At 49.6% G+C, this 8,977-nt stretch overlaps 1 protein-coding gene across 3 annotated transcripts in view; it reads left to right on the top strand.

Annotated features, from left to right (window-relative positions):
- Stx1a (syntaxin 1A) overlaps window positions 1-8,977 on the top strand; it is a 28,551-nt gene that overhangs the window by 4,009 nt on the left and 15,565 nt on the right. The gene's annotated exons all lie outside the window — the stretch shown is intronic.

Genomic DNA, 8,977 nt, shown 5'->3' with positions numbered 1-8,977 from the left:
CTGCCTAGAATCCCCCAGTGAGGGGCTGGGGGCGTGGCTCAGTGGTAGAGTGCTTGCTTAGCATGTATGAGGCCCTGGGCTCAACCCTAGTATCCAAAATAAGTCAAGTAAATAAATAAACGGGGAGAGGGGCAGATATCAGGACCCCTGACACCTGGTATCCACGTTCCATGAGACATAGCACGGGCAGAACCTTCTGGAAGAGGAAGCCCAGGGTCTACTGCTCCTTGAGGTGCCGTCTCTGTCTTACGTTCAGTTGTGCTTAATCCGGCTTCTCTCGCTTGTAAGATGGAGCGGGCACTAGCTAGATATAGTGGTGTAGGCCTGTAATCCTGGAACTTAGTGGATGGAGACAAAAGGACGGGAGTTCAAGGCCATCCTTGGCTCCATCGCGCTTAAAGCCAACCTGGGCTACGTGATACCATGTCAGAAAAAAAGGAAGGAAGGAAGGAAGGAAGGAAGGAAGGAAGGAAGGAAGGAAGGAAGGAAGGAAAGCAGAGATTAAAATGGGGCTGCCGTTACTCAGAGGTGACAGAAGAGTTAATATATGGCTTCCTTCCTTCCAGCTTCCTGGGAGAGGGTCCAGAATCCACTCTACTTGAGCATGTGTGTATCTGGAATGCTCTATAGGGCCGTCTAGTCCAGTGGCTCCCAACGCCGAGACTCTTCAATATAACCCCTCAGGTTGCAATGGCCCCCAACCAGAAAATTATTTTCGTTGCTACTTCATAACTGTCATTTTGCTACTGTTATGAATCATAATGTACAGAGGCAGGCGGATTTCTGAGTTCGAGGCTAGCCTGGTCTACAGAGTGAGTTCCAGGACAGCCAGGGCTACACAGAGAAACTCTGTCTCAAAAAAAACCAAACAAACAAAAAAAAGAATCATAATGTAATGACAGTTCTGACTTATGACCCCTGTGAATGGGTCATCCAACACCCCAGGGTCACAATCCACAGGTTGAGAACCACTGGTCTTGTCAAACCACTGGTCTTACATGAACATAAGGTTGAAAGAGGACCAGGGGTTTATTTAAGGGTGTACTTCCGAGCACACCCCCTTTCTGGGGTCTGTGGAGGCCACTGAGCTTGGGCAGGGACCTTAAGTTGGAAGTGGAGTTGCAGGAATCACCCAGCCCCAGAGATGAAGACAGGATGCTAGGCTGGATTTAGGAGCTTGCTTTTCTGGGGACCCAGCCTGCCTCTGTCTATATAACCCTGTCTGGAGCTTGGGCCTCTCTACACAGCAATACTGACTTTGATTAGTCACTAAAAAGAGAAAGGGAAAAAGAAAATAACCCTGTAGGTAGACAGCAGGGCTGGCTGGGCTCAACAGATGAATCAACCCTGCTGGCTGGCTTGCTGCCATCCCCCAGCCTCTGCACCGCCCAGAGCAATCACACTGGCTTCCTGGAGAAAAAGTGTCCTAGAATACAGGAGTCTCTGCCAGGAAGACCATGGAGACTGTCCTCAACACCACTAGGGACAGCTTCCAGCTTCCTGTCCTCAGTGCTGGAAAAGGCACTTATTCTGAGCCCTGTAAATTCCTGGAGGTCATGAGGTCAGGGGGTCAGAGGCAACTCAGGGGGCCGTTCTCTCCTTCCACCTCTGTATCGGTCCCAGGGATCAAACTCAGGTTTCCAGGCTTGTGTGGAAAGGGTTTTCCCCTCCTGAACCATCTCACTGGCCAAGGCCGGCCTCTTAACTGGAGGTGGAGGCTGTTCTTATTTGTACATTTGTTTATTTTGTATTTGTTTGGAAGGGGCACACATGAACCACAGTGCAGCCATGGGAGTCAGAGGACACCTTACAGGAGTCAATTCTTTTTATCCACTATGTGGGTAGAACTTAGGTCACTGTGTTTTGTGGCAAGCCACAGAGATATTTTACTTGCCCAAGGAGGATGTGTGGGTTTTTTTTTTCATTGATGACTTGTTGTTTTTGAGCAAGACTTTGCTGTAGCCCAGGCTATCTTTAAACATATATTGATCTCTCTGCCGTTGGCTCCTGCATGCTGGGATTAGTTAGTTACCATGACCTCAGTGGAGAGTGTCATGTTTGTTTGCAGTGCTGGAGATCAGTCTCAGGCCATTATACATTCTAGGCAGGTGCTCTACCACTGAGCCACGCCCCCAGCCCCTCACTGGGGGATTCTAGGCAGGGGCTCTACCGCTGAGCCAGGTCCCCAGCCCCTCACTGGGGGATTCTAGGCAGGGGCTGTACCACTGAGCCACGCCCCCAGCCCTTCACTGTGGGATTCTAGGCAGGGGCTCTACCACTGAGCCACGCCCCCAGCCCCTCAGGGATTCTAGGCAGGAGCTCTACCACTGAGCCACGCCCCCAGCCCCTCACTGAAGGATTTCTAGATTATGTGGGTATATGCATGTGTGTGCTGGTGCCCCAGGATTCCAGAAGAGGGTGTTGGATCCCCTGGAGGTGGGGTTACAGGCCCTGTGAACTACAGAATGTGGGTGCTGAGAACTGAACTCAGTCAGCCTCCACCTCCAGTTATGAGGCCATCCTTGGCCAGTGGGTTGGCTCAGTGGAGCAATGTTGAGTTCTTAACTGCTGAGCCATCTTTCCAGCTGCCTGGAAAAAAAAGACTTTTAACTGTTCTCCTAAAGGGTTCTGGATATGAATCAGGGTCAAACCAAACCAAACCAAACCAAAACAACCAGGGGATAAGCGACAAAACCTGCCATGAAGAATCAACATGTTAGGATATGTGAAAGGGAGGGAAAGCCTGGTCTTTGTGTCACGAAGCTGGCACATTTGAGAGGTGGAGGCAAGAGGAGTTGTATTCATTCAAGGCTAGCCTGGGCTACATAGCATGATCTTATCTCATAGAACAAGGAAGGAAGGGAGGGAGGGACGGAGGGACGGAGGGAGGGAGAAAGGAAGGAGGTGAAGATGTTCCCATGTTTTTGGTTTGGGTTCCTGAGCACTGGAGGGTTTCAAGTTTGCAGAGAGAGCTCTGGAGAAGGGCACAGGAAGATTCTGGCCAGATCGGCAGCAAGGGAACTGTATGACTTCTGTCCATCAGATGTTTGGGCCTTGGTCTGCCCGTACCTCATGGGTCCAGCTGCTGCCTCCATAGCAAAGCTCACTAAGTCCTTGCTATTATCCCACCGTTCTCCATAGCTTCTCCTACCGCCCACCTGGATCCTTCATCACCCGGAAAATAGCTGGGTGCTCACTGGGGCTTGTCTGTTTGTTTGTGACAAGGTTTCATGTAGCCCAGGCTGGCCTTGAACTTGCTATGTAGCAGAGGATGACCTTGATCCTCCTGCCTCCGCCACCCCCCCCCCCCCCCAGTGCTAAGATCACGGACGTGCACCGCCACACTCGGTTTATTGGGTCAAACCCAAGGCTTCATTTATGGTAGGCAAGCAGTCTGCTAACTGTGCCGCCTTCCTGCCGCATGGGTAACCACTGTGTGTTCTTGTACCGTACCCACCCCAGTCAAGACGCCAGGAAGGAGGCATGCCAGGATAGCCAGCTGAGCCAGGTTCCCTGATGTTGTTGTGTCTGGGAGGCACATCATGGCCCAGATCTGCAATCCTACTTCTAGGGAAACAGAGGCAGAAAGATGGGAGTTGGAGGCCAGCCCTGTGGATAGAGACCCTGACTCAAGAAAACCAGAGTGAGAGGGGACCAAATGAAGGAAATGGGAGATCCTTCCTGTGTCCTTACTCTAACTTTAAGGATCCGGCAGGGGAGGGTTTGGGGGTTTCCATGGAAGAAAGAATTAAGTGATTGCAATTTTTAAACATTGTTTCAATTTTCTCTCTTCTGTATGCAGCCCCCCCCCACCCGTGTGTGCGTGTGCATGTGTGTGTGTGTGTGTGTGTGTGTTCTTGTGTGTGGGTCGGTATGCTTGCTATGACTTGTGTGTTGAGGTGAGAGAACAACTTCCTATCATTGGCTCTGTCCGTCCACCTTTCTGTGGGTTCTCGGGATCCAACATGGGTCATCAGATCTTGCAGCAGGTGCATTCACCTGCTCAGCCCCCTCACTAGCTCCCGCCCTTTTTTAAGCCAGGGTCTCTCTTACTTCTTCAGCTTTGACTGCTTATGTGTGTTTGTATGTTTCTAGTGGGTCCTTCTGGCCCCGCCTCCATTCCCTTCCCCCTCCCCAAGCATGCTAGATCTCAACTGTTAGCCACTGCATCCAGATTTTTTTTTTTTAAATGTAGATACTAAGAATTGAGCCCAGGTCATTGAACTCAGGTCATCGGGAATGCAAGGCAAGCTCTTTGACCTGCTGAGCTATCTTGCCAGCCTGGCATTGATTATGTGATCTCTGGCTGTATTACTAGAGTCAGATCATCCATCTTGGTCAGCTTTTTTAAAAAAAAAAAAAAAAAAAATTTTTTTATTTTATGCATATGAGTACACCGTCGCTCTCTTCAGACACACCAGAAGAGAGCATCAGATCTCATTACAGATGGTTATGAGGCACAATGTGGTTGCTGGGAATTGAACTCAGGACCTCTGGAAGAGCAGTCGGTGCTCTAACCACTGAACCATCTCTCCAGCCCTCCTTGGTCAGCTTTTGTTCGTACGCTTGCTTTTCCGGGTTTTTTGTTTGTTTGTTTTTTGTTTTTTTGTGTTTTTTTGGTTTTTTTGAGATGAGGTTCCTCTGTGTAGCCCAGGCTGTCCTGGAACTCACTCTATAGACCTCAAACTCAGAGAACCATCTACCTCCAACTCCTGAGTGCTGAGATGACAAACGTGTGCCACCACCAGTGCCTGGCTTGGTCAGTGTTTTTAACTCCACTCAGACTACAGCGAATTCCGTTGGTGTACTGTGCTGCAGAGGTCAGAGGCTGGACAGAATGAGTCTTGGGCCTCTGTAGAAGAAAAAGAAGGCACACTCCAGTTGAGAAGAGAATGGCAGGGAGAACACTGGCAAGACCGTTAGATCTCTGATACAGCCACCCTAGGGAGAAGACATGAATGGGTTCTTTATAGCAGAGAGCCAAACCACAGGGAGGAAAAGAGACTGCCAAGCAGTGTTGCCTTCCAGACATGAGCAGAGCTGTCTGGTTAAGGTGGTGGTGGAGCACTCTGTCATAGGCGAAATGCAGGCAGAGGCAAAGGGGAACATCTCCTCAGGTCCCCGAGGGGGTAAAGTATGGCTGTGGTTCCCATCTGGACATGAGCAGTGTATGGGAAACCAGAGGAAAGACGGAGGTTTCTCTGATAGAGGCAGCATCTGAGGATGAGGGAACAGAAATACGGGACAAACAGAGAGTGGATTGCAGAGGCAGGAACAAGCTCATAGAGATTTTTAGACTCTGGAATAAGGCGAGAAGGAAACAGAAAGGTACCAGTGAGAAGCCCTGAAAGAGCAGGGCGGTTATGACTGGCTTTACTTTTTTTTTTAATTTATTTTTATGTTTTTGGGTTTTGGTTTTTTTTTTTTTTTGTGGCAGGCTTTCTCTGTTGTAGTCCTGGCTGTCCTGGAAGTCGCTCTGTAGACCAACTCATAGAGATCCATCTGCCTCTCCCTCCCAAATGCTGGGGTTAAAGGCACAGGCCACCACTGCCCAGCTGATGGCTAGTTTTACTTGTCAACCTGACACAGCCTGGGAAGAGACTCAATCTCCAGATTGTCTGTATTGGCTTGGCTCATGGGCAGGTCTGTGTGGGAAAATCCAGCCCACTGTGGGTGGCGCCGTTCCTTAGGTCCTGAACTGAGTAAAGGTGGATGGTTGTGAGCCACCACGTGGGTACTAAGAACCGAACTCAGGTCCTCTGCAAGAGCATCAAGTGCTTTTAACCACTGAGCCACCTCTCTAGCCCTTCTCTTTGCTCTTTACTGGATGTGATTGGCTCTCTCTAGCTCCTGCCACTCTGACTTTTGTAACCTGGAATTGTGAACTAAAGTAAACCCTTCCTACACTGAGGTGCCTGTTTGGAAATTAAGAGAACGGAAGAAGGACTTGGGAAAGATGATTCCTATGGGCTTCAGCCTCAGGGTACTTAAGAGCCATGATAGGTTTTTACCACAATGGGGAGGTCTGACCCATACCTGCTGATTGGCTTTGGGGCCACTCTGAATGACATCTTCAGAGTCTCCCCTGAATGGTTCTTTCCCAACTTTGTCCTCATGGATGAGGTCTCGTCATTTCCTGCCAGTCTCCAATCTAGTCCAGCCCTTGGGATGTGGTGGGAATAGCTGGACAGATTCTAGAGAGGTCAAGTGTCCGTGTGAGGGAGGGCAACCTCAGGTACAGAGCGATACCAACCCAGTTCCTGTGGTCCCAAGGGTGGAGCAGGAGGCTCAGCAAGGCTGGGACATGAGTTCTGAGGTGCTAGGGATAGAACCCAGGGCTGCATGCATTCTAGGCCTACCAACTGAACTTTCTTTAGTGCAATTTTTAAATTATTTTAATTTTTTTTTTTTTTAGTATATACTTATATCTTTGAGCGGTTATGTACACTTCAGAGAAATGCCCGCAGAGTCCAGCAGAGGGCGCCAGATCCCCTGGCTCTGGAGTTACAATGGTTGTGGGCTGCCTGTTGTGGATGCTGGGAACCAAAATTCCGATCCTTTATAAAAAGCAATGTGAGCTCTTAACTGATGAGTTATCTCTCTGGTGCAATTTACTCTTTTGACACAGCATCTCATGTAGCCCAGGCTAGCCCTGAACTCCTCAAATAGCTAAGGATGATAGCCTTGACTCCTTATCCTCTTTCTACAGCCTCTGGAGTATTGTTGGGATTACAGGCAGGTACTAGCCTGCCAAGCTTTGGACATTCCCAGAGGAGGGAACTGGAAACTGGTATGGTGGTAAATGACTATAATTCTAAGGACCCAGGAGATGGAGGCAGAAGGATCAAGAGTTCAAGGCCATCCTCAGTTTCACATTGAATTGGTGTCTATCTTGGACTAAATGAGACCCTGTCTCAAAAATAAAAATAAAGGAGCAGGCAAGATGGCTCAGTGAGTAAAGGGACTTGCTGCCAAACTCGGTCCAATCCCCAGGACCCACATGGCGGAAGGAGAGAACTGACCCTTACAATTCAATGTCTGACCTACAAGGTCAGGATCATGGCTACCTAAGCACGGTGTATTCATGCCTTCCTGTATACACCACAATTATATGTAATTTTTTTAAATTAAAAATGTTAAATAGGCCGGGCGGTGGTGGCGCACGCCTTTAATCCCAGCACTTGGGAGGCAGAGGCAGGCGGGTCTCTGAGTTCGAGGCCAGCCTGGTCTACAGAGTGAGCTCCAGGACAGCACAGCCAGGGCTACACAGGGAAACCCTGTCTTGAAAAAAACCAAAAGATTTTTAAAAAGGTAAATAAATAAGAAAAAAATCAAAGGCCATAGAATGTTCTCCTTCCACCCCTCCTGGTACCCCCCCCCCCGCATCCTTTTCTGGGTCCTCAGAGCTGGCAGGAGGCTGAGTGGCAGGAGCCCCAATTCCACTGCTCAGGACCCGGCTAGCAGCCTGGTGATCGGGGACAGAGCTCTTGCAGGCTGTGCCATGCCTCAGTTTCCCTATGGAGTGCCCTGTGTGACTCAAACCGGGGTCCAGGAATGGCCCCTAAATGTGACAGTGGTTCCCTGTCTGTAGGATGGGGGAGGGGTGGCCACCTGGTGGAGTCCACAGGCACTCCGGGGAGAAGGAGCAGAGTGGGGGTTTATTTTAGCTTCCCCGGGGGAGGAGGTGTGATCTGGAGACGGGAGGGGCCCCTCCGAGCTGCCTCCAGAGAAGCTTCTAGCCGCTGCTCCCTCTTGTATTCAGCGAGTCCTGGTTTGACTACATAATGGGGCCCAAGAAGACGCCTGTGTCGCGCTCCATGTCCTCTACCCTACAGTCAGTTATAACTATCCCCACGTCACAGAAGACCATCAGTCTTGGAGTGGGGTCCGTGCCTGAGCCAGGTTTTCTCAGCCTCTCACCTTAGTCATATTGAGAGAGCAAGCAGTGCCTTCTGTAGTGAGCTCAGAGCCATGGCTGAGCCCTGAACTCCCAACCCGTAGGTGATAGTTCTTGCCCTAGGGTCACCTTGGCTGTGGGAAGGACATTGGACTGGCCAGCTCATGACCCTGGCTGACTCCAGGTCTGTTGGAGAGGATGCCCATGGCCAGGGCTGGGGAGATTACCCAGCAGTTAAAATGCTTGCTGCCGAAGCAAGAGAACCCAAGTTCAGATCCCCGAAACTCATGCCACATGAGCGTGGCAACCCGCCTGTAAATCCAGCCTCAGAAGGAAGAGACAGGGCATCCTTAGAGCAAGCTGGTTAGCAAGACTGGCCACATCTAATCAGCAGGCTCTGGGTTTGATTGAGAGACCCTGGCTCAATATGTAAGGTGGATGAGCAACAGAGGACATCAACTTCAGGCCTTCCCCTGCATGTGCACCCACCCACACATGTATAAATATGCATACACATACGGACATCATGCGGACGTATACATACACACATATACACACATATGAAAATGGAAAAGGAAAGAAAAAGAAAAAACTGTGGCCAGGAGACAGAAGCCTAGTCTAATTATTCCCTAGCTGGTGAATGGTGGTTTTTGTATGGCTGCTTTGGGAACATTGGGACCAACAGGTCTTGGAAACACTGAGTTCCGTTTTAACTGAGAAGCGGACAACGGTGGCACACACCCACGATGCCAGCACTCGAGAGGCTGGGGTACGGTCAGGAGTTTAACCATAGCCAGGGCTACAAAGTGAACTACTGTCTAAAAACAGAACAAGACAAGAACCATTGCTTCTGAAGAGTAGGGACTTCTGAAGAGTCCAGGCTTGCAAGGACTTTGTGAGGCAGAATTTGGAGACCCCAGTGGGGCTGGATCACTGGCATAGTAACCAAGTTTCTTTTCTTTTCTCTTTCTCTCTTTTTCTCTCCTTCTTTCTTTCTTCCTTTCTTTCTTTCTTTCTTTCTTTCTTTCTTTCTTTCTTTCTTTCTTTCTTTCTTTCTTTCTTTCTTCTTTTTTTGAGACA

The sequence above is a fragment of the Grammomys surdaster genome, unplaced genomic scaffold (assembly GCF_004785775.1).
Source record: "Grammomys surdaster isolate TR1022 unplaced genomic scaffold, NIH_TR_1.0 166, whole genome shotgun sequence".
Taxonomy (NCBI): Eukaryota; Metazoa; Chordata; class Mammalia; order Rodentia; family Muridae; genus Grammomys; species Grammomys surdaster.
Note: the sequence above shows the minus strand (reverse complement) of the source record. Positions and strands in the feature narration are given on the sequence as shown.